We start from the raw sequence: 27,166 nt of genomic DNA on the forward strand, positions 1-27,166 counted from the left end.
ACAATAAAAGAACATTAGCAGAAAAACTGGTGAATTTTAGCTTTTTTTTTAGTAGTAGTACTATAAAAAAAAAAAAAATATATACCAGTGTTAATTCCCTGTCATTGTACTAGGTTTATGTAAGACGTTAACATCAGGGGAAGCTAAGTGAAGAGTATGTGGGAATTCTTGCAGTTTGTCTTTAAATATAAAATTATTTCAAAATTAAAAAGTTTTTTTTTAATATACATTATTTTAAGTAGTTTGGGAATTATGACTTTAGCCCTTCTGGAGGCTCTCTGAGATGATGAAGATGACACAGGATGCATGGGCATCCTGACTCGCCACAGCAGTGGGTCATGAAAGTCATTTCCCTCGTGCGTCATTCTAACATCGTCAGTCTGTTGTGAGCTTAGTAAGGTCCATGGAAGGCAGCAGGGTCTCATGGTTAGAATAAGGGATTTAGATTTGGATGGATGTGGGCTTCAGTCCCTCTTCTACCACTAACCGATGATTTCAGTTTGGGCAGCTGACTGGACCTTTCCAAGCCTCAGTTCCTTCATCAGACTGTTGAGGAGTATACTACCCGAGTGAGTCCAGCACAGCTAGGTGGTGCCCAGCTACCACCACTGACTGCTGTGACAGGGATCGTAATAGAGGGTCCTGGACAGAGCTGGAGAAAAACGTAGAACAGAATTCTAACTCACAAAAAAAGACCAGACTTACTGGTCTGACAGAGACTGGACACACTCCGAGAGTATGGCCCCGGACACCCTTTTTTTTTTTTTCACTGTAGTAATTGGCTGATTAAGCCAAAAAACCATGCATTAAGCAGAAAATGAAACAATCAAAACCTAAATAACTTCAGCATTGTTGACAAAAACTTAAACATAAAAAAAAAACATAGGATCAAGAAAATATTTTCCCTAGAACAACATTCGTCATGTTCTCCTATTTTAAGTCTTAACCCCACGTGATAATTATTAATATCATATGGCTGAAAAATGGTGGCAAAAATAATATTAAGAGGAACTGTTATCAAAGAGACTCCAGAACTTTATCCTTATTCTGAAATCTATCGTTTTCAAAGTTTCAATTTCTCTTTATTTATTTTTTATAATTTTTATTGGGCTTTAAGTGAAAGTTTACAAATCAAGTCAGTCTCTCACACAAAAACCCATATACACCTTGCTACATACTCCCAATTATTCTCCCCCTAATGAGACTGCCCGCTTTCTCTCTCCACTCTCTCTTTTCGTGTCCATTTCGCCAGCTTCTAACCCCCTACACCCTCTTATCTCCTTTCCAGGCAGGAGATGCCAACATAGTCTCAAGCCAGACACCCTTTTAACTCAGTACTGAAGTCACTCCTGAGTTTCACCCTTCAGCCAAAAATTAGACGGGCTTATAAAACAAAATGATACTAAATGGGCACACCAGGCCGGGGGCAAGGATGAGAAGGCAAGAGGGAACAGGAAAGCTGGTAATGGGGAACCCCAGTTCAAGAAGGGGAGAGTGTTGACATGTCATGGGGTTAGCAACCAATGTCACAAAACAATATGTGTATTAATTGTTTAATGAGAAACTAATTTGCTCTGTAAACCTTCATCTAAAGTACAAAAAAAAAAAAAAAAAAGAATATTGGGGAGTATAATACGCACCCCATAGGTGATTTTAAGGATTAAATGAAATTTATGGATGTGAATGCTGGTCATAAACTTTAAGCCAGTATGCAAATGTTGATTTTGATTAATACCCTAATGAATTACTTGAATAAAAGGTTGTCCAGTTTTAGGATTTATACATTAGGCTGGCTCTCCCGAGCTGGTTTTTCCCTTGATTAACTGTATTGCTGCGTTAAGTGCAATCAGATCGATAGGTGATGTATCTGTAATTACACTTACGACATTTTGAATCTTTTTGTCAGTGACAGTTTGAATCTAAACCAAGATAACAAAGAAGCAGAAAGCGGTAAGCTAACCATTATAGCATATTTAATGTGGAGATTTTTACATGTACATTATTTGGGCTTACTTAAGCTAATGTCAGTCCCTCTTCCATTGGAAGTCATGATACTAGGAAGAGAATTTCAGATATGACAGCCCCAAATTTGGCAGTTTTCCTGAAATGTAAAGCCAAAGCCATCAATGGAATTAATGAAGCTAATTTTAAGAGACACCCTAGAGAGATACAATGTCCAGTCTACCAATTATATGAGACTTATAACCCTGTAGTTGTTTTTGTTTTCTGAAAATAGATTATCCTATAGCTAATCTAAAATTTCCAAGCTTAGTCAAGGTATTTATTAAGTAGTACTGCCAACAGGTGGTATTTTCCTCATTTTACATCTAAGGGATCTAAAGTTGATTCTAAGTCCATGTTTCTCAGGGTTAAATGCTCTGATTCTGTGCCTGGTGAAAGGCTGCTGTGTGTCTTCAAACACATCTGAATTATTCTTTCTGCTGTGTCTTCTGACTGTTGATTTAACTGCTTCACTAAAGCAGCTGCACATGGACCAGTCAGGTTCTTTTTCAAAAATCCAGCCCAAAACCAAGACCAAAACACATCAAAGAAACAGAAGATGTTCTAGTGAAGTTAGAGCTGCTTATCAGTAGTTCTCAAATACCTTTGAATAAAGAGAAATACTAAGAAATCTAATTGTTATTGAATTGGTAAAATACATGAGTGAAATCTCTATTATGCTCAGCCTAGCAAATATTAGTTTATCAAACTACGTACCTCTGCTTTATTGATGAAACAGCTACCTCATGTGAGTTAAGAATAAGACGAGGATGCCTGTTATTAATTATTATTAATTATTGTTCTGGAGATACTAACAGCTCAATCAGAGAAGAAATAATTTATATGTAATTATAATGGAGGAATTAAAATAATAATTACCCTATCTAAACAGATGCTAATTTAAGACAGATAGCTACAGGATATTTATGAAATATTTAATAATCCTTGTGGTAATTTATGCTTTTTAATTCAATACTTACGCTATGAGTTGGAATCGACTCGACGCCACTGGGTTTTTGGTTTTTAATTCAATACTATCCAAAAAACGCAGGGTTTTCATCCAAATCTTTCAAATAAAAATGAAATTACAACAAGGGAAGCTTTCCCTTAAGAATAATTTGTTTTTTCTTTTTCCATTTATAATTAAAATTTTTATTTTATTCTCTTTAACAAGTAATCTGTGCACATACTACAAAATATGAAAGGCATTATAACCAGATATTGAGTGAAAAGTTAGTCTCCTCCCACCCCGGTCAGAAGTAATCTCTGGTACCAGTTTTCTGTACGTCCTCCCAGAGACATTTTAGGTATAAACAAAGCTAACTTCTGAGTTCTTTACACTGATAGTATCGTGCCACATTACTATTCTGTACCTTGTTTTTGTTTGTTTTTACTTAGCAATATAATGGAAGCGGGGCTAAGTCAGCAGCACATATAGATCTACAACATTCTTTTTAATAGCTGCAAAATATTCTATTATGGTGATATACCACAATTTAACCAGTTATATACAGATTGCTTCCTACCTCTTACTGTTACGAGCAAGGCTGCAATGAAGAGCCTAGTATATACGTGTATTTGAGCATACACGCAAGCACATCTGAAAGATAAATTCCTAAACATGGGATTGCTGGATCAATGGGAAAGTCCCTGTATAATATTGCTAAGTTACTCTCACGGAGGCTGACAATTATGCTAATTGACAATTTCCCTAATGTGTAAGAATGGGTTCTCCCCTCAAGCAGGAAGTTTTTGTTTTTACGCAGTTGAATTTATCAGTCCTTCCCTCTCCCCTCCCCCCAATCCTCTGGGTTATATTTAGAAAGCCCTTTTCCACTTTAAGATATTTTTTAATTCCTTGATATATTCTTTTAATACTTTCATAATTTCATCTTTCATGTTTAAATCTTTGACACAGCTGGGATATATTTTGGTAAAAAGAGTAAGGCAATCTTAATTTTGTTTTTTCCAGTTGGCTACCCAATTGTCCCAGTATTATTACTGAGTAATCTTTCTCCCACTGATGGGAAATGTCGGCATTATTACATAATAGATATTTATGTGAATTTGGGCTGTACTTCAGCTCTCTTGTATATGCCAGGATAGGCTAGGTTATCTCATGCTAACAAAGAACTTCAAAATCTTGTTGGCTTGTAACAACAAGAATTTTTCTTCCTTTTAGTTCATGTCCATCCGGGATTGGCTAGAGGATCTGCTCTGTGTCTCCTCACTTGGCAACTTAGACTAAAGGAGCTGCCACCATCTTAACCATTTCCAGTTTCCTTGAGTGAAAGAGAGGGCGCTGGAGGGTCTCACACCATCAGTAAAATGTTCAACCAGGAAGTGACATACATCATGTCCCTTCTGATGAGTGTTAGTCACATGGCTCCACTACTAAAAGGAGACCAGGAAGTCATATATGGCTCACAAGATGGAAAGCTGAAAATATTTGGCAAAAGCAACTATGACTAACTACCACATCTCTGTTCTATACTGTTCCTCTGTCAGTTTTCCTCTGAAATTTTCTGGCTATTTTCTTGTTTTCATTTTTTTCTATTGAACTAGAATTAACTTCTCCAGTCCACCCCCCTCATTCCAGAAAAAGACAAACCCTGTTAGTATTTTTTATTGTGTCTACTTAAATTTATAGATTTAAGGAAAACTGGTATCTTTATAATATTGATTCTTCACAGCCAAGAAGAGGGTATATCTTTTCAGTTGTTCACATCTCCTTTTGTATCTTTCATGTCCTTTTCTTATTATAGATTGTGATTTTTTTTTCCATTAGTAAGTGTTCTTTTCGTTCTTTTAAGTGGAATTTTTTTTATTTCACTGTCTGTAAATAATGGTCACTTTCAGCCTTCCTTTATAATCAGCTTGGTGTTCTTGAAGGAACAGAAAAGATATAACCATTTCTCAAATAATGTATCTATTATCCAATCAGAAGAATTTTAAATTTCATATTGAAGATTTTTCTTTTCATGATCCATCTTTATATTATTCCCAGTGAATAAGGACATTGACATTACAGCACCAATAAGTACTGTTTACTCCAGCAATTGGAAGTACTTACCAAAATTTTAAGAATTGTATTTGTTGTGTGCTTATGCTCACCTGTACAAGAACCGGGAGGTGATGAGCCATTAATGTAGAGTAAAACCTGGCTGTAAAGAAAGAGGTTTACTGGCCCATTTATCAAACTTGAGAAACGTTGAGAAGTAAACATTTGCAGCTAGAGTATGGTTTTACGTAACATAGGCATTGCTCTTTTATTGCATTTTGATTTCCTTCTTGCAAGCAGAAAACATGCTCTGTTGGGGGAAAATCAGCTTTTCTCTAAAATTAAGCAGGTATTGGGCCCTGGTGGTATAGTGGTTAAGAGCTTGGCCTCTAACCAAAAGGTGGGCAGTTTGAATCCACCAGCTGTTTCTTGGAAACCCTATAGGGCAGTTCTGCTCTGTCCTGTAGGGTCGCTATGAGTCAGAATCAGCTCGACGGCAACGGGTTTGGTTTTTTTGGTATTACACCTAGACTTTATTTCATATTGAAGATGGGGACTGCCCACGCTTATTTCTTTTTATTGCCTTTGTATTATTATGATGTGAAGTTTAACCTGAGGGTATTCTTCTCCTCTATATCTTGCCTTCCATTTCATCCTTTTTTTTTGTATCTCAGCATTACCCTGTGTTCTTTTTCCTACAACCCATACTCTTAAGCGTTCTACTCTAAGTTAATCACAGGACCATGAATTAAATAGTTAGAAGTCAAATTAAATGCTAGTACGCAGATTCTTTGTAAAATTATAATGCATACACAGCCTTGCCTGGGGTAGGTCAGAAAAGTCAGAAGGGAATACAAATTTGAATCCCTCGCCATCCTCAAAGTGAAGTCACTTAAAGATCTGATGGAAATTGTTAAGATGGTGTATGTTTTGTTATATATATTTTACCACAGTAAAATTTCTAAAAATCTGATGGAATGATTTAAATTGAAAATGGAGTACATAAAACTGGAGGAAAAGTCTTTATGGAGCTAATGAGGAGAGAATAATTACAGGAAATATGGCAGAGTCAAAAGAGACCAACCAAATAACAAACATCTACAATAAAAAATTTTCAAGAAGACAAACTTCAATTACGATAAACAAATTAGAGATAGCACTTCATACTTGATTTTAAAACTTTGACAACACCAGCAAATGGAAAAGCTGTGCACAAACTGGAGAAAACAATGGTAACAGAAAAGAAAAAACCCAAACCACAGAAGGAATGGAATTGCTAAAAATGAATAAAGGATAAAAGACACAAAGACTATTAAAAGGAATTGGTTAGAATTAAAAAACTGAAGCACTGTGATAAAAGGTTCAAAAAAATGTACAGCATTCCTTAAGGGAAAAAATGGAATAAAAATAAAGCGGCTGTCAGTAAAATTTAGGCTAAACGGAAAGATCAAGATGAAAATACAAATAGATTATAATGGTTCCAATAAACCTATCATTTTGTTCCTGCAGCTTTTCTCTGGATAATGGTTTTGGCAGCAGTTGCTGCAAATAGGAGGAACCCTCAGTAAAGTAAAAATTCTAGAAGTTAATGTAGAGAAAAACAGACCTTTGCCTATAGATTGAGAACTTTGGAATACTTAAGCCAGTATACCCAAATACACTGGAAAGAAGGAAGAAGGAAAAACTACCCTTTGGAAAATAAAGCATAAGAATGACCTCAGACTTTGCAACTCAAACAATAAAGAGAGGAGGCACTTTGAGAATTGTTTACAGAATACTGGCCAATTACCTTGCCTAACTGTCTGCCTTTTAAAGATGAAAGACTTCTGAACTCTTTAATCTTAGAAGAATTTCTAATAGCCAAGTACCAGAGAAGAATATAAGAGACAAGGAATGTAGAGGAAGACTTTTGAAATATAAGTGGTAGAGACTGCAGCACTTTAAGGAGGTGAGGTAGTGGTATCATCCAGCAGTGCCCACTTAAGTGCTTCGGCACAAAACCTCTCAGTGCAGAATCTCCACCTGAGGTGCCACATTCTGGGATCTGGGGCACTACACATCCAGAAATGCAAACTTACTCAGGAATGACCAGATACTAGGAAAATCTTCCTAACTAATGCTCACAAGACTGCCAACTTAGACACCTGTGATAAGAAGTAAAATTTGCAAGTGAATGTAGACTAGAGTAAAATATGCACACTTTCCCTTAGGCAAGTCACATGGGAATAGCAAAATTAAGATCACTGTATAACTTTGGTGAATTTAGAGTTAGAATAAAAGAATGTCAGTGGTCTTAAAGGAGCCCTGGTTGTGCAGTGGTTAAGCACTTGGCCGCTAACTGAAAGGTCAAAGGCTAGAACCCACCAGCCACTCTGCAGGAGAAAAGACCTGGCAATCTGCTCCCATAAAGATTCAGCCTAGGAAAACCCATGGGGCAGTTCTACTCTGTCCTGTAGAGTCTCTGTGAGTCAGAATCAACTCGATAGTATACAAACAACAACAACAAGTAATCTTAAGAAGTGTTAGTCAGCTGTAAACTTGAAGTATTCTTCCCTAGGATAGGGGTGCTTTTGGGGTGTCCTAACTGTTTGATATTCATTGGCACAATCTGGATGCAACAGGAAATGTATGCTTAATTCTACACATGCAATCTATACTTCTACACAGATGGACTTCTGTTAACACTTTCTCCCTTTAACTTTTTTAATACTGTTATCTCTACCAGTTTTTATGTGCAAATGTAGACAAATATTGATCAAATACGATAGTAATTTTTTAATTTACAAAGTTGTATTTTGAGATATGATACCAAAAGCACGAGTAAAAAACACAAAATAGGTAAATTGGACCTCATCAAAATGAAAAATTTTTGTATGTCAAAAACTTTCTCAACAAAGTAAAGAGACAACTTACAGAATGGCAGAAAATATTTGGAAACCATATATCTGATAAGAGTTTCATGTCCAGAATATAAGAACTTGTACAACTCAACAGCAAAAAACAAACGACCCAATCAAAAAATAGGCAAAGAAATTCTGGGAAAATGGTAGCATAAACAGACCATTGTTCTGACCCTCCCCTCAAGTACAAGAAATACAAGGAAACAGTGCTCAGCCTTGAGGGATTCTGAATTGGGGAGCAGAGGAAAGCAGTGGGAAACTGCAGACAGCCAAGAATCAACAACAAGTTGCATATAGTAGGAGAACTGCTTCTCCCACCATCCCTGCTCCTCCCCACAGCCACACGGGCTGCCTGCTGTTGTGAACTAGGGAAGTGGTCCCAGAAAAAGAGCCGGCTTCCCTAACCACCACAGCCTCTACCTATACAAAGAAACAAGACCCCAAGCTTTTGCTCTAAAATCAACAAGGCAGACGTCCCCAGGGGTCTGTTTGGAGTGTGCCAGCACTCCCCCTACCTAGACACTGTTGGCTGCAAGCCTACTGCAAATTGCTACAGAAGGCCTGTGCAGTGGAGTCTGCTCTCATAGTCAGCACTCTACCGGCCTCCCTGCATACTCCATAGCTCAGGCCTCTGAAACCAATGGGACAGACCTCCCAGAGAGTCAGGTCAGGTATGTCTGCTTCCCCTTTTGTTGGTATAGAGGACTGCTATCTGAGGCTTTGTGTGCTGTGAAGCAGACATCTTGAGTGGAGGCTACACCCGCAGCCAACATAGTATAGGGAAGGCTCTGATAACAACAAGGCAGACCTCCCCAGGGGTCCATTTAGAGTGTACCAGCACCTCCCCCAACCAGACACTGTCGGTTGCAAGCCTACTGTGAATTGTTACAGAAGGCCTGTGCAGTGGAGTCTGCTCCCATAAGAAATACTTTACTGGCCTCCCTGCATATGCCATGGCTGAGACCGCTGAAACCAAAGGACAAACCTCCCTAGGAGTCAATTAGGGCTAGTCTGCCCCACTTCCTGTTGGCACTGAGTACAGCTAACTGAGGCTGCCATGCACTAGGAAGCAGGAGTCTTGAGTGGAAGCTGCATTCATAGCCAGTAATCTACCAGGGGAACTCTGATAGCAACGAGGCAGACCTCCACGGGGATCTGACAAGAGTCTGACACCCTTCCCCCACCTGGTGGCTGCCAGGCTGTTGTAAACTGCTACAGAAGGCCCCCGTAATGGAGTCCCCATTCCATAGCCAGTACTCTACCTGCCTCCTTGTGCACCCCATAGCTCAGGCTTCTGAAACCACCAGGACAGACCTCCCTGGGGATCAGTTTAGGTCTGTCTGCTCCTCGTTCCGGTCCAGTGCTGAGGACTGCTGCTGACTGAGGCTGCTTTGTGCTAGGAAGTAGACATCTTTAATGAAGGCAACACCCACAGTCAGAATACTACAGGGTGGACTCTGATAGCAACAAGGCAGACTTCCCTGGGGGTCTGTTTGGAGTGTGACAACCCCTTCCCCAACAAGTAACCGTTGGCTTCTGGACTGAGACAAACTCCTACAGAAGGCTCCCTACAGTGGAGTCAGGAGGTGGGTTACCTAAGTGCAAAATGCTCCCCCAGCTACCACAGGGCTATTGGGGCTCTGAAACCAGCAAGACAAATCTCTCAGAGGATCTTCTGGGTCCTTCCTCATCCTGAAACAGAAGAATATTGGCCTGTGCTTCCCCTGAATGCCAGCTCAGATATAAGCAGCCCCAACAAAGCAGGGAAAGTAGCCTTAGGTGAAACCGAAGGGCAACATCCAGCCCTGAAGGGGGCTCATTGGGTGTGGGTTTTCTGACTTAAAAAAATGGCTGCAGAAGCAGAGAGGGGAAGGAAGTAATAACTAGAGCAAGCAGACTCTACCCCTGGTGAACAGATTGATTGACATGATGCCACGCCCGAGTGGTGGTGCCCACTCATGGATAGACTGACCACAGCTTGTTCTCTGGTGTGCTTGGGAGAACCTGAAAGTTGAAAACCAAGGTCTAGAACTTTTGAATTAAACCAGAAAAGGAGAAAGAGCTATCAGAGAAAGAATGAGAGAGCAAAAACAGTAAGCAAAGGCCAAAGGTTCTGCCTGCCAAAGGGTTGTTTGCAGAAAGTAGTGCAGGCAAAAACACCAAATACTAGGAAAAACTGTGAAAGTTAACACCCTCAAAAATTCCCGTGCCCCAGTAGAAAAGCACAAGATACACAAAGAACAGAGAAACAGTGGCCCACCCAAATGAAGTGACAGAGGTAATGAAAGTACATCTAAAAAAAAATTTAGAGATGACCAAATCATTAAAATATATATATATAAATAATAATAATATATATATAAATACAACAACATTAAACATAATTAAAGAACTAAGGGAAAACAGAGAGAGAGCTAAAAGAAATAAGGAAAACAACAGAAGAACAAAGGATCTAAAAAAACGTTGCAACTGAGAGGGACAGTAACTGAAATGAGAAACACAATAGAATTTACCAACAGATTTAATCAGGCAGAAGAAAGAATCAGCAGATTGGGGAATAGGGTAGTTAGAATTTCAGATGCTGAAGAGCAGCAAGGACCAAGGCTCAAGAACGCAAGCACAGTTTAATGGAATTATGACAACATCAAGAAACCTAATATACACATTTTGGGAATTCCAGAAGGAGATGACAGAGAGAAAGGGATGGAAAGAATATTTGAAGAAACAATGACAGAAAATTTCCCCAATCTAAAAAACAACATGAACCTACAAATCCAAGAAGCTCAGAGAACCCCCAAGCTGGATAAACCCAAAGAGATCTACACCAAGACACATTATAGTTAGGCTCTCAAAAAGTAAAGATAAGGAAAGAATCTTGAAAGCTGTGAGAGAGAAGCAGTCACATACAAAGGATCCTCAATAAGACTAAATGCCAGTTTCTCTTCAGAAACACTGGAGGCCAGAAGACAATGGAATGATATATTTAAAGTGCTGAAAGAAGAAAACTGTCAACCAAGAATACTATACCCAGAGAAACTAGCCTTCAAGAATGAGAGTAAAATTAAAACATTCCCAAACAAACAGAAGCTGACAGAATTATATCCACCACACTAGCTTTATAAAAAATGGGAGTTCTGCAGATGGGAGGGAAAAGACACTAGAAAAGTAACTGAAAGCTATACACAAAAAGAAAGATCCTTAATAAAGGGAAATGCATGGACAAGTATAAGGGGAAAGGAATAAGGTATTCATGCTTGATAATTCTAAATGTTTTGTCCTTCATGTTAATAACAAATATGTAAAAATTATATTACAGGGCACAGGAAATATAAAGATGTAATTAGTGATAATAGCAAAAGGGGGGAAGGAATGATACAGAGAATTTCTGTATGTTACTGAAGTTAAGTTGGTACCAACTTACCTAGAATGTTATAAATACAAGCTGTTACATGCAATATTTATGGTAACCACTAAGAAAATATAAAAAAAGCATGAAGAAAAGGAAAGGAGAAGGGTACCAAAAAGAGCCACTGTAATAAGTCAACAAAACACTAAAGCAAGCAGTAGTAAAGGACAAAGACAAAGAAGGCTTGAGACACACAAAAAGCAAATAACAAAATGGCAGAAGAAAATCACTTCTTACCAGAAAAAAAAAAAAAACCCACGCTGTTGAGTCAATTCTGACTCATAGTGACCCTATAGGAAGGAGTAGAACTGCCTCACAGGGTTTCCAAGGAGCACCTGGTGGATTCGAACTGCCAAACTTTTGGTTAGCAGCCAAACTCTTAACCACTACGCCACCAGGGTTTCCAACCAGTAATTACAGTGAATGTAAATGAACTAAATAATCCAATCAAAAGGCAGAGTGGATAAAAAATCATGACCCAACTATATGGTGTTTGCAAGAGACACACCTTAAAGCCAAAGACATAAATAGGTTGAAAGTGAAAGGATGGAAAAAAAATATTCCGTGCAAATAATAAACACAAGAGAGCTGGGGTGGCAAACCTAATATCAGACAAAGTCGATTTTAAGACAAAATCTGTCAGAAGAAATAAAGATGGACATTGTATTTTGATTAGAGGATCAATTAATGAAGAAGATTTAACAATCATAAATATGTATGCACCTAACATCAGGGCACCTGCCTTAGTTATCTAGTGCTGCTATAACAGAAATACCACAAGCTTATGGCTCTAACAAACAGAAGTTTATTCTCTCACAGTCTAGGAGGCTAAAAGTATAAATTCAGGACATCAGCTCCAGGGGAAGGCTTTCTCTCTCCGTCTCCTCTGGAGGAGGGTCCTTGTCATCAATCTTCCCCTGCACCAGGAGCTTCTCAGCACAGGGACCCCAAGTCCAAAGGACGCACTCTGCTCCTAGCACAACTTTCTTGTTGATATGAGGTCCTCATGCCTCTCTGCTCACTTCTCTCTTTTATATCTCAAAAAAGATTTACTTAAGACACAACCTAATCTTGTGTATTGAGTCTTGCATAGTTAGCATGACTACCTCTAATCCTGCCTTATTAACGTTATAGAGGTAGGATTTACAGCATATCAGAAACTCACATCAGATAACAAAATAGTGGACAATCACACAATACTGGGAATCATAGCCTAGCCAAGTTTACTCACAAAAAAATTTTTTAAATTGTGTTTGAGTGAAAGTTTACAGCTCGATTTAGTTTCTCATATGAAAATTTATACTCACACTGTTATGTGATCTTAGCTGCACTCTCAATAATATGACAGCACAATCCTCCTTTCCACCCCAGATTTCCCGTGTACGTTCAACCAGCTTCTGTCCCTTCTGCCTTCTCATCTCACCTCCGAACAGGAGCTGCCCATTTAGTCTCAAGTATCTGCTTGAACTAAGAAGCACACTCTTCACGAGTACAATTTTATGTCTTATCATCTAGCCTAATCATTGTCTGAAGAGTTGATTTCGGGAATGGTTTTAGTTCTGCGTTAACGGAGAGTCCAGGGGGCCATGTCTTCCGGGGTTCCTCCAGTCTCAGTCAGACCATTACATATGGTCTTTTTACTAGAATTTGAGTTCTGCACCCCACTTTGATCCTGCTCCATCAAGGACTCTCTGTTGTACACATATTTTGAGGGGACACAATTCAATCCAATCCATAACAGCACCTAAATATATAAAACAAACACTGATAAAGCTGAAGGAAGAAATAGATAGTACTGTAATAATAGTTGGAGACTTCAATACACCACTTTCAGTTTTAGTCAGAACATCTAGAAAGAAGAAACAGAGGGCCCGAATGGCACTGTAAACCAATTAGACTTAAGAGACGTAAATAGCACACTTCACCAAAAAAGCACCAATACACATTCTACTCCAATGCACATGGATCTTTCTCCAAGATATACCACGTATTAGGTCACAAAGAACATCTAGGTACATTTTAAAAGATTAAAATAAAACAAAGTATTTTCTCTGACCACAGTGGATTGAATCTAGAAATCAATAACAGAAAAAAAAACTTGGAAAATACAGAAACATATGGAAATTTAAAAAACACTGTTAAACTACCAGTGGGACAAGGAGTAAATCAAAACAGAAATCACAGATTTCTTAGAGTCAAATGAAAACTTACGGGATTCGCAGTAAAGACAGTACTCATAGGGAAACTTACAGCAGTAAATGGCTACATGAAAAAAGAAGATCTCAAATTAACAACCTAACTCAACAACTAGAAACAGAAGAGAAAACTAAGCCTATACCTACAATAAGGAAGGAGATAATGAAGATCAAAGCATAAATAAATAAAATCAAAAACAGAAAAGTAATAGAATCAATAAAACAAGAAGTTGGTTGTTTGAAAAGATAAATAAAATCGACAGACCTTTAGCTAGACTGACAAAGAGAAAAGATGCAAATAACCAAAATAGAGGGAACATACAACTGACCCAACAGAAATAAAGAGAATTGTGACAGAATATTATGAACAACTAACTGTACGGCAACAAACTAGATAACCTAGATTAAAGGGAAAAATTCTTAGAAGCATACAACCTGCCCAAATTCACTCAAGGGAAATAGAAAGTCTCACCAGACCCATAACAAGTGAAGAGATCGAATCAGTGATCAAAAACCTCCCACTAGGAAAAAAATCCTGGACCAGATGACTTCACTGGGGAATTCTACCAAATATTTAGAGAAGAATTGACACCAGTACTCTTTAAACTCTTCCAGAAGATAGAGAAGGAAGGAATACACCCAAATTCCTTCTGTGAAGCAAACATAACCTTGATACCAAACCAGACAAACGTACCCCAAGAAAAAACTACGCAAGTATCTCTTATGAATAGAAATGCAAAAATCCTCAACAAAGCTAATAGTGAACAGAATCCAACACCATACTAGAAGAATCACACACCATGGCCAAATGGGATTATCCCCAGAATGCAGGGATAGTTCAACATTAGAAAATCAACCAATGTAAGACACCACATCAACAGAACAAAGGGAAAGAACCGCATGATCATCCTTATGGATGCAGGAAAATAATTTGATAAAATCCAACACCCTTTCTTGATGAAAACCCTCAAGATTGAAAGAGAAGGGAGATTCTTCATTGTGATTCAGCGCATATAGGAAAAGCCAACAGCCAATGTAACAGTTAGTTGAGAAAGACTAAGAGCTTTCCTTCTGAAGTCAGGAGCAAGACAAGGTTCGTGCACTCTCACCGCGTTTATTCAATATTGTATTAGAAGTACTAGCTAAAGCGGTAAGACAAAAAGAAATAAAAGGTATCCAGATTGGAAAAAAAGAAGTACAATTATCACTATTCGCAGATGATATGATCCTATATAGAGAAAATCCCAAATTATCCACAAGAAAGTCTCTAGAGCTAATAGAGGAATTTAGCAAAGTTGCAGAATACACAAGGTCAATGAACAAAAAATTGGGTTTCTGTACACCAGCAATGAGAAATGTGAAAGGGAAATTAGGGAAACAATTCCATTTACAATAGCATCTAAGAGAATAAAATACCTAGAAATAAATCTAACCAGGAATGTGTAGGACTTATACAATGAAACCTATGAAACTATGCTGAAAGAAAATAACAAAGACTTAAATAAATTGAAAGATTTTCCATGTTTATGGATTGGAAAACTTAATATTGTTAGGATACCAATACTACTCAGAGTGATCTATTGATACAGCACAATCCCAATTAAAATCCCAACAGCCATCTTTACAGAAATAGAAAAACCAATTCTCAACTTTCTATGGAGTGGCAGGAGGCCCCAAATAATTGAAGTAATGTTGAAAACAAAGTAGGAGAACTCACACATCCTGATTTTAAAACACACTGTACAACTACAGTGATCAAAACAGCCTGCTACAGGCAGATAACAGATACCTGAGGAAATGCTCACGATCATTAGCCATTAGAGAAATGCAAATCAAAACTACAGTGAGATTTCATCTCACTCCAACAAGACTGGCATTAATCCAAAAAACACAAAATAATAAATGTTGGAGAGGCTGTGGAGAGATTGGAACACTTATACACTGCTGGTGGGAATGTAAAATGGCACAACCTCTTTGGAAATTGATTTGGTGCTTCCTTAAAGAGCTAGAAACAGAACTACCATACGATCCAGCAGTCCCACTCCTTGGAATGTATCTTAGATAAATAAGAGCCTTTACACAAACAGATACATTCATACCCGTGTTCATCGCATCACTGTTTACAATAGCAAAAAGATGGGAGCAACCAAGGTGCCCATCAATGGATGAATGGATAAATTATGATATATTCACACAGTGGAATACTATGCATCAATAAAGAACAGTGATGAATCTGTGAAACATAACATGGAGGAATCTGGAAGGCATAGTGCTGAGTGAAATTAGTTGCAAAAGGACAAATATTGTATGAAACCACTATTATAACAACTCAAGAAATAGTTTAAACAGAGAAGAAAATATTCTTTGATGGTTACGAGGGTGGAGAGGGAGGGAGGGAGGGAGGGAGGGAGAGGGGTACTCACTAATTTGGTAGTAGACAAGAACTATGTTAGGTGAAGAGAAAGACAACACACAATACAGGAGAGGTCAGAACAACTGGACTAAACCAAAACCAAAGAAGATTCCTGAATAAACTGAATTCTTCAAAGGCCAGAGTAGCAGGGGCAGGAGTCTGGGGACCGTGGTTTCAGGGACATCTAAGTCAACTGGCATAATAAAATCTATTAAGAAAACATTCTGCATCTGACTTTAGTGAGTGGTGCCTGGGGTCTTAAATGCTAGCAAGCAGCCTTCTAAGATCCATCAATTGTTCTGAACCCAGCTTGAGCAAAGGAGAATGAAGAACAGCAAAGACACAAGGTAATTATGAGCCCAAGAGACAGAAAGGGGCACATAAAGCAGAGACTACATCAGCCTGAGACCAGAAGAACTAGATGGTGCCCGGCTACAACCAGTGACTGCCCTGACAGGGAACACAACAGAATCCCTGATGGAGCAGGAGAGCAGTGGGATGCAGACCTCAAATTCTCATAAAAAGACCAGATGTAATGGTCTGACTGAGACTAGAAGGACTCCGGAGGTCATGGTCCCCAGACCTGCTGTTAGCCCAAGACAGGAACCATTCCCAAAGCCAACTCTTCAGACAGGGCTTGGACTGGACTGTAAGATAGAAAATGATACTGGTGAGGAGTAAGCTTCTTGGCTTAAGTAGACACATGAGACTATGTGGGTAGCCCCTGTCTGGAGGGGAGATGAGAAGGCAGAGGGGGACAGAAACTGCCTGAATGGACACAGGGAATACATGGTGGAGAGAAGGAAAGGAGTGTGCTGTCTCTTTAGGGGGAAAGCAATTAGGAGTACATAGCAAGGTGTATGTAAATTTTTGTTTTAGAGACTGACTTGATTATAAATTTTCACTTAAAGCACAATAAAAATATTTCACTCCCACTAGGATGGCAAAGTTTTTTTAAAAATAAATAAATGTTAGTGAGGATATGGAGAAATTGAAACTATTATTCATTGCTGGTTGGAACGCAAAATGGTAGAGCCATTGTGGAAAACAGCATGGCGGTTCCTCAAAAAACTAAAAATAGAACTACTATATGACCCAGCAATTCTACTCCTAGGTATATACCTAGAAAACTTGAAAGCAGACTTAAACGGACTTGTACACCAATGTTCATTGCAGCACTATTCACAATGGCCAAAAGGTGGAAATAACCCAAATGCCCATCAGTGGATGAATGAATCAACAAAATTTGGAACATACACACTGTCATGGATTGAAGTGTGTCCCCCTAAAATACGTGTCAGCTTAGGTCATTATTCCCAGTATTGTGTGGTTGTCCTCCATTTCATGACTGATGTTTTCCAGTGCGTTGTAAATTCTATCATTATGATGTTAATGAGATGGATTAGGCGGCAGTTATGTTGATGAGATCCATAAGATTAGATTGTGTCTTCAGTCAATCTGTTTAGATGTAAAAGAGAGGAACAAGAAGAGAGACATGGGGACCTCATACCACCAAGAAAGCAGCACTGGGAGCAAAGCGCGTCCTTTGGACCTGGGGTTCCTGCGCAGAGAAGCTCCTCTACCAAGGGAAGATTGATGACAAAGACCTTCCTCCAGAGCTGACAGAGAGAGAGACTTCTCCTGGAACCGATGCCCTGAATTTGGACTTCTAGCCTTGGATTGTGAGAGAATAAACTTCTATTTGTTAAAGCCATCCACTTGTGGTATTTCTGTTATAGCAGCACTAGATAACTAAGACAAATACAGTGGAATACTACTTAGCCAGTAAGAGAAATGAAGTCTTGATACATGCTAGCACATGGATGGAGCTAGAAGACATTATGCTGACTGAAATAAGTCAGTCACAAAAGGACAAATATTGTATGGCCTCACTTAGATAAAAAGACTAAAAAAAGGTAAATGTATAGAGAACAAAGTTTATTAGTGGCTTATTAGGGGAGGAGGGAGCCGAAAAGGAGGGGGTTAATGGTGATGGAAAAATTGTGTTAAGGGTAGGGTCGCACAGCTAATTATTGTAAGTGCTGTCAGTAAGTTGTACACCTGTAAAAAGTTGAAATGGCAAAAATTGTGTCATAGATGTATTTACAACAAGAAGAAAAAAGAGTAGCTGCTGAGGCTGCCTGTGTACAACAAAAAACCTCATGGGATTTGATTTCTTGGTTTGGAGATTTAGGGTCGTGGTTTCATGGGACACCCCAGTTAACTGGCCTAATAACATATTTAGCACTTCTGCCCTACCTCCTGGTTTGTTGCATAGTGCCGGGGTTCTTAAAAGCTTGCGGGTGGCCATCCAGGGCACAACAATTGTTCTCTATTTGCCTGGAGCATCAGAGGAAGAAGGAGTCAGGAATAGAAGGAAGATATGGAATGTGTGGCTTACTGCCTCCAGGAACAGCTGCCACCTTTGTCATGCGACTGGAAGAATTGGATGGTGGCCACCTACTATTACTGAACATTTTGATAAACAATTCTGTAGAAGAATCCTGATCAAAAGGGGAGAAATGCAGGGTAGAATTTCAAATTGTCATGGACTCCAAACTTCCTGAAGCCATGAAGGTTAGATGAACCCCGGAAACTATTGCCCTGTGATAATCTTTAAACCTTAAACCAAAAGTCTCCCCTGAAGTCTTCTTAAAACCGAACAACAGCTTACCTAGTAAAAGATGTCTGCCTTGAGTATTATGCTCTCTGAAGAACTATGTGTATAGGATCAAATTGCCAACAGTAACTCCAAAGATTAGACAGGAACTTCAGGGGACAGGGAATGTATGCTAACGGGGGAGAAACAGCTCAGAAAAGGAGAGTGAGAGTGGTTGCACAACTCAGAAGAGTGTAATCACTGTCACTAAATGGTACGTGTAGAAGCTGTGGAATTGGCGTATGTTTTGCTGGGTAAAAAGCTCAACAAAAGCAATGAAATAAAAAAAATTTTTTTTAAAGGCCAAGTATTTGAATAGATGGCTCGCCAAAGGAGGTGTACAAATGCTCAATAGTTCATTAAAAGATGATGAACGTCATTGGTCATGAGGGAAATGCAAATCAAAACCTGCTTGAGATAACTTCATCTCCACTAGGCTGACACTTATCAGAAAAACATAAAACTGTTGGCGAGGATGTGGAGAAATTGGAACCCTCGTCCATTGTTGGTGGGTTTGTAAAATGGTATAGCCGCTGTAGAGAACAGTTTGGTTGTTCCTCAAAAAGTTAAACGTAGAATTAGTGTATGACCCAGAAATTCTACTCCTAGACATATACCCAAAAGGCTTGAAAACAGGGATGCAAACAGATACTTGTAGGTCAGTGTTCATTGCAGTACTATTCACAATAGCCAAGAGGTGGAAACAGCCCAAATGTCCATCAACAGATTAATGGATTAACAAAATGTCATATGTACCTACAATGGAATATTATCACCCTTAAAGAAAAGTGAAGTTCTGATACATGCTACAACGTGTATGAGGCTTGGAAATGTATGTTGAGTGAGATATCAGGCACAAAAGGACAAATATTGTATAATCCCATTTATGTGAAATACCTAGAATAGGTAAATGCACAGAGATTAAAGTTTATTAGTGGTTATCATATCTAAGAATCCACTGTTGAAAACTAGGTCATAAAACATTACCCCCAATGAATTGTTCTAAGAGTTTTATGGTTTTAGTTCTTATGTTTAGGTTGTTGATTCACTGTTTAGTTAATTTTTGTTTATGATATGAGGTATCGGTCCAGCTGTTTTTTCAAGATTGCTTTAGCTATTTGAGGATTGGTTTTCTCATTTTGCAAAGAAGACTCTTGGAATTTTGATTGGGATTACATTGAATTTATAGATCACTCTGGATAGTATGGGCATCATAATGTTAAGTCTTCCAACTCATGAATATGGAATGCCCTTCCACTTATTTAGGTCTTCTTTAATTTCTTTCATCAATTTTCAGTGTACTAATCTTTTACTTCCCTCGTTAAATTTATTCCTAGGTATTTTATTCTTTCAAGAGTCCCTGGGTAGCACAGAAGGTTAAGTCCTCGGCTTCTAACTGAAAGGTTGGTAGTTCGAATCTACCCAAAGGTGCCTGGAAGAAATTTTTTTTGTTTGTTTTTTGGTTAAATAAGCTTTAAAAAATCATAGCCATCAAAAACCCTGTGGAAAATAAAAATTTAAAAAAAAAACCGTGTGGAGTACAGTTCTAGTCTGAAACACATGGGGTCACTATGAGTCAGAATCGACTCAACAGCAACTGGTTTGGTTTTGTTTTATTCTTTTAGATTCTATTGTAAATGGAATTGTTTTCTTATTTTCCTTTTCAGATTGCTCATTGCTGGTGTATGGAAACGCAGCTGTTTTTTACGTGTCGACCTTGTACCCTGCCACTTTGCTGAATTTGTTTATTAGCTCTAGGAGATTTCTTGTGATGCTCTATAAAAAAATATACATATATTTTTTTTATAGGATTATATCATCTGTGTAGTTTCCTCTTAGTTTATAAAATGTTAGTGAGACCACCTTTGGATAGGCTAGAACACAAAAAGGGCACATCTGCTAAAGCATAGGTAGTGTGTTTTCACAACTTCATTTGGGCAGAGCCTTGAGAGACAGTTTGCCAGTTTGTTACTTGTAATCAGAAAAATGAACTGAAGATCAGCTAGTCTGAAACAAACATTAGATTTGGTGATGAATTTTTTTAATAATTATTTTAGGTGCTATGTAAATAAAAAGCCCCTAAGAAAGTTCCTTTATTTGGTTACCTTGGTGTATATTTTGCAGCTAGTTTTTCTTGGAGTGCTCACTTCTAAGCACTGGGTGCTCTGTGGGTGGTTTATTAAGATTTATTTCTATGACAGGCAATGTGTTGCACCTGCCCTAAATTTTTTTCCAAATTAGGCTGCAAAATAAATATACAAAAAGCAGTAGTTTTTTCCATGGCAGGAATAACCAGTTTAGAAAATATAATGGAAAAAAGATCTCATTCATAATAGCAACAAAAATAGACATAATAACTGGGAATAAACTGAAGAAAAGTACAAAGCCTGTATGAGTAAAGCTATACAAAGCTACTGAAAGGCATAAAATAAGACTAGAATAAATGAAGAACTGTATCATATGCCCAGATAGAAAGACCCATTCTCCTTATAAATAATGAGCTATAAGTTTAATATACTTCCGTTCATCTTCCCAAAAGGATTTTTTTTTTAGTTTGTTTATCCAAAAAAAGATTGCATAAGAAAAAGCCTTGAAAATATTTTTTAAAAAGAAGGGTAATGATGGAAATATTGCCCTACCATGTATGAATTATAGGTATGCTAAAATTATTGAAACAAAACATTGAGATACTAATGCAGAACTTAATAGACAGGAAAAGGGAACAGACTGCAGAAGCTAGAAACATACCCAAGTATGAGTAAGAAGTGACTATAAAAAAGGTAGCATTTAAGACAGTTTCATAAATGCTATTGGAACAGATGACTAACCATTTGGAAAAACAATTTTAGGTCTTTTTTCCATGCCATAAATTCAAATGAATTAAACATTTAAATTTAAGAAGCAAGACCATGTAAGTATTAATAGGACCGTAAGTGGATATTTCTGGAATCTGGTGTGGGGAAAGCAAAGGTAGAAACCGTAAAGCAAGGACACAAACTCAGTGCCAACAGGGGCCAGCAAGAAATTGAATGAGTTAAGTACATTGGGTAGAAGACAAAACCATGTAGCCCTCAGTTTCTTTTATTTTGTCGTTGTCGTTGTCATTGTTTGATAGAAGTGTAATTATTTATCTACTCCGAGGAAAATCACAGCATAAGCACAGCACCCAGTGGCAGCCAACATTTGATTCAAGGTTAAACCCAGTGCATGGAGTCGATTCTGACTCATAGCGACCCTGTAGGACAGAGCAGAACTGCCCTATAGAGTTTCCAAAGAGCACCTGGCGGATTTGAACTGCCAACCTTTTGGTTAGCAGCTGTAGCACTTAACCACTATGCCACCAGGGTTTCCTGATTCAAGGTTAGGCTGCAGAAGAGTGATAGGGCATGGTAGAAATTGTCGCTGTGAGTCTGAATCGAACAGCAATGGGTTTGGGGGTCCGGCTGACCCAGGCGCAGCAGCCGCACTCACACTGTAGCCTGAAAGAATCTCCCCCAACCCTGGTTGTACAACAACATGGTAGCCTTGGGATACCAAGGCCACTCAGCTCCAAGCAATTGCTGCAGGAATGAAGCACGGAGCTAACAGATCCTCTGGCCTTTTTCCACGTAAAGCTAGAAATTGCATATTTAATGTTCCATCTCCTTAATTTAAATATTTATCTCAATTTTTAAAACACATTTGCAGGCCAGATTCAGCCCATAGGCCTGCAGTCTGTGAACTCCACTGTATATACAGTTGGTTTTGGCTTCAGGATTATGCGTCCCGCCTTAAATGAGTTGGGCTTCTTTCCGTGGTTTTTCCAGTGCTCTGGATCAGTGTCCGTAGCAGAGGAATTATCTGGGCAAAGTTAGAGCTTTTGCCATCAGGGCTTGAGGCCTTTTTGTGAAGGCAGATTTCTACATTTTCAGGTTTTCTTCTTGAGCCAGTTGTAGTTACTTATATTCCTATAAAAATTATCCATTTAATCTAGATTTTAAAGTTAATATTTTATTTTTCTTAAGAATTTTTTTTGTTTGTTTAATCTCTCGATAGCAATAATTTTCAGTTCTTTCACATTCTTAATATTTTGTTTGGTTGATTTCACTTCCATTCTGGATTTTTTGTTTGTTTTTTTATTTTAATTCATTGATTTTTGTTTTGACTTTTATTAATGCCCTCTCCTGATTTATTTTATTTGATTTATTCTTTTTCTTATTTATAAAGTTGAATTCTTTTCATTATTCCTTTTTAGGTTGATAATACAAGTATTGAAGGTTGTGAGTTTTTTTCTCAGCACAAGGTTTTTTCTCCCAGTGTGACCCATTTCTAAATTGTGTATGATTTGTTTGGATTACTTCTTAGACCCAGGTCACTTTCAAGATTGTTTTTTTAATTTCTAAATTTTTAAAAAATCTTTTTATTGTTGAGTTAATTTATTGCATTATGGGCACAGAATGTGGCCTCCAAGATTTCTATTCTTTGGAATGCTTTTTGATGCCGTAATAAACAGTTTGTCTAAATATAGAGGCTTTTGGTTTATTTGAAAAGAATGTGTTTTCTCTGTTAGATACAAAGCTCTGAATGTATATTTATTTACTAATAGTATTGTTTCTATCCTATGCTCTGTCTTCTCTCTTTGACTAAACCAAACCCATTGCAGTCGGGTCTATTCTGTCATAGCGACCCAGTAGGACACAGTAGAACTCTGCCCTATAGGGTTTGCGACCTTTTGGTTAGCAGCCATAGCACTTAACCAGTGCACCACCAGGGCTCTTCTCTTTAACTCCCATTGCTGTCGAGTCGATTCCGTCTCATAGCGACCCTATAGGACAGAGTAGAACTGTCTCATAGGGTTTCCAAGGAGCAGCTGGTAGATTTGAACTGCCAGCCTTTTGGTTGGCAGCCGTAACTTAACCACTGTGCCACCAGGGCTCCTCTCTCTTTGACTACTGGTCTTTAAATCCTGAGAGGTAATGATAGATGCCCACCATGATTATGTTTTTTACCAAATTCTTAACTATGTTTCTAATAACATTTGCTTCTCTATTTTGATATTCTGTTAAGTAAATATTTGTGTCTGCTATATCTTCTCTGAAGATTATTTTATCACTGTAAAATATCATTATTCCATATAACTTTTTTTGGCCTTCATTCTACTTTGTTTTAAACTGGCACTCTAGTTTTCTCTCTGATAATATTTGCCTGCTGTATTTTTGTACTTTTTCTTATCCCTGCCCCCATTTAAATCTTTTTAGAATCATTTTAAGGATTTTCTTATAAACAGCGTATAGCTGGATATAGCCTTTATGTAGTCTTAGTATTTCTATTAATAAAACCCGCTGCTGCCGAGTTGATTCCGACTCATAGCTACCCCATAGGGTTTCCAAGGCTGTAAATCTCTGGAAGCAGAGTGCCACATCTTTCTCCCCGAGAGCCGCGGGTCATTTTTCTCATAATTAATTTTTTTATCTCATCCTACCACTTTTGTTTGTATTTCTTTGATTTGCTTTCTTATGATGTCCCTTTTTTCTTTTAATTTCTAGATTTTGCTGAAATGATCCAGGTTTCTCTGTTTCTTTTCCCTCCTGCTAGTGATGAACGTTACACATTCCTACATTGTAACATATGCATTCGAAGTTATATTTTTCTAACAAATTTCTGAATTAAATAGAACAGCCTTTCAAAATGAAACTACTGGCATGATTTAACTTGCTTCCTTCTCCCCATCCCCATCTTCTGTGCTTTTATGAGATAATCTGAAGCCTTAGTCTGAATTAGTGTGGGAATTTTAATTAGTGGAATGATTATCTGTCTAGAGAGAAAGAGAGAAAAGACATGTCCAAAAATACCTTTTTTTTTTTTTAACCTATTCAGATGAAGGATCTTTTGACTGGATGCCAGACTTACAGCATCACAGTTCTTTTCACTCCGACAGCTATTGGAAAGAAAGGCCTGGGGATTTACTTACGGAAGGTCATATCCTTGAAAACCCCATGGACGCATGGGTTTGCCACAAATCAGAGTCGACTCAGTGGCAACTGGTTTGGTCTTTGTTTTTTAGTTCAGGCAGCAATAGATGTTGCTTCACTGTCTTTTTCTTTCTTTCTTTTTTTTTTGAGATAATTATAGAGTCACGTGCAGTTGTAAGAACTAATACAGAGCAATTTCTTCTAATGGTGACGTCTTGTAAAACTGTATTACAATATGACAACAAGGATATTGCCATTGATACAGTCAAGATACAGAGCACTTCTATCACTACAGGGGTCCCCTCATGCTCCCTTTTGTAATCATACTCATTTCCCTCCCACCCCATCCCCTCTGTAACCCCTAAAAAACCCAACCTGTTGCCATCAAGTCAATTCCAACTCGCAGCAACCCTATAAGGGCAGAGTCAAACTGCCCCATAGGGTTTTCAAAGCTATAAATCTTTACAGAAGCCAAGTGTCACATCTTTATCCTGTGGAGCAGCTGGTAGATTCAAACCCTGGACCTCTTGGTTAGCAGCCAAGCACTTAACCACTGCAGCGCCATAACCCCTAGCAACCATTAATGTGTTCTTGTTACTAATTTTGTCATTTGAAGAATGTTTCTGTATAAGTATAATCATACAGTATGTAACTTTTTGGGATTGGGTTTTTTCACCCAGTGTAGTTCTCTGGAGAGTCTTCCAGGTTGTTCCGTATATCAATATTTCATTCCTTTTTATTGCTAAGTAGTAGTGCGTAGTGTGGATATACCATTCACCCACTGAAGACATAAGGGTTGTTTCCAGTTTTGGACTATTAGCTGCCATGAACATTTGTGTACAGGTTTTTTATATGAATATAAGTGTTAATGCAATTGTGTCTCCCTAAAACTTATGTTGAAATCTTGACCTCGTATCTGTGATTGTGACCCTGTTTGGAAATATAGTCGGTTCTGATGTAAGTTGAATACTTTTTTTTTTTTTTTTGGTTTTCATTATTATTGCCTTTTATTATGAGTATCTTTATAAATCCAATCTTCATTTGTCTTTGGGGGTTGGCATGAGAATGAGAACATCAATAAATTACACTCTGCAACATTGTATGTGGTACATATTACTAATGATAAGATGTACCGAAAAAAACAGAGAGTCGTAAGTGGGATTCGTTGCAACTCGAATATATTGTAAGCTGAACTACCTGTAAAAGGGTTCCTTTTGTTATATTAATGAGGGCATACTGGAGTAGGGTGTGTCCTAAACCTAATCCCTTCTGAGTAAAAATCCCTTCTGAGTAGTGTCTTATAAAAAGGGAAGACAGACAAGGAGAGAGAGACAGACACACACAGGAGTAAGAGTCCATGCTAGTTAATAGAAATACGGTTGATTTTTACATCTGTATCTTGTATCCTGCAACCTTGCTGAGCCCACTTATTAGTTCTAGGAGTTATTTGGTAGATTTCTTGTGTTCTTTTTTTTTTTTAATGTAGATGGTCAGATGGTCATGTTGTCAGTAAGTAAGGGCAGTTTGATTTCTTCCTTCTGATCTGTATGCCTTTTATTTCACACTAGCTAGAACTTACAGCGTTACATTGGATGAGAGTGGTGGCAGCAAACATCCTGCCTTGTTGTCTGAAGTATTCAGTCACCGTTAAGAATGTTAGCTGTAGGGTTTTTTTGTAGATACTTTTTATCATGCTGAGGAAGTTTCTCTCTATTCCTATTTTTCTGAGTTTATATCATGAATAGACATTGAATTTTGTCAAATGCTTTTTTTTTTTGCATCAATTGATATGATCATGTGATTTTTCTTCTTTAGCCAGTTATGGTGGATTACATTGATTTTTTTTAGTCTCATAATTTAACTTTTGTTTTTAATATGATATTTTTAAAAAGTTAATATATTAACATGGTAAGGGGGGGGGAGCCAGAAAGTATAAAAAGCTACACAGTGAAACGTCCTTCTCCCCCATCTCCCTATTTCCCACCTACCCCATTTGTTCTTCTGCATGGACAGTCACAGTCAATGTTTCTTATGTGTCTGCGCTGGGTCTCTTTCAGCATACACAAGCAATACAAACGCCTTCTATTTTTCCCATTGTTTTTAAAGCTAAGTACTTTGGACCTTGCTGTTTTACACTGAGCAGTATAGCTTTGAGACCTTGCCATGTAAGTACACAGAGAACATCTTCATTTCATTTTACAACTGCCTGATACTCTGCTATATGAATATAACATTATTTAACCAATCCCCTCTTGTTGAAATTTGGGCTGCTGGTATTTTGCTATTACAAACAATGCTTCAGTAAATAACCTTGTACTTATGTAATTTTCCATGTAGAATTCTTGGTCTAATGATACAAGCATTCTGAGAGAGATTATATTGCCCTCCATGAGTGGAAACCCTGGCGGTGTAGTAGTTAAGAGCTAAGGCTGCTAACCAAAAGGTCAGCGGTTCGAATCCACCAGGAAACCCCATAGGGCAGTTCTACTCTGTCCTATAGCATCACTATGAGTCGGAATTGACTTGATAGCAATGGTTTCAGGGTTTTTTTGTTTGTTTGTTTGTTTGTTTGGTTATAGGTGGTGTAGAAATTTGTACTGCAACCAGTAGTGTATGAAAGTGCCTGTTTTTTATACCTTC

At 38.0% G+C, this 27,166-nt stretch overlaps 1 protein-coding gene across 5 annotated transcripts in view; it reads left to right on the plus strand.

Moving 5' to 3' along the window:
* The window catches only part of RNF24 (ring finger protein 24), a 93,643-nt gene that overhangs the window by 25,005 nt on the left and 41,472 nt on the right, over positions 1–27,166 (plus strand). Inside the window, exons 2-3 of one of the 5 annotated variants that reach the window (XM_064275833.1) lie at positions 19,913–19,978; positions 20,243–26,691. The exons of 2 other annotated variants lie outside the window; for them this stretch is intronic. The gene's annotated coding sequence lies outside the window, so the exon portion shown is untranslated. The remainder of the gene's footprint in view (positions 1–19,912; positions 19,979–20,242; positions 26,692–27,166) is intronic. 2 more of the 5 variants (XM_064275835.1, XM_010591547.3) reach the window with 2 other exon arrangements.

This window comes from Loxodonta africana, chromosome 24 (genome assembly GCF_030014295.1).
Source record: "Loxodonta africana isolate mLoxAfr1 chromosome 24, mLoxAfr1.hap2, whole genome shotgun sequence".
NCBI lineage: Eukaryota > Metazoa > Chordata > Mammalia > Proboscidea > Elephantidae > Loxodonta > Loxodonta africana.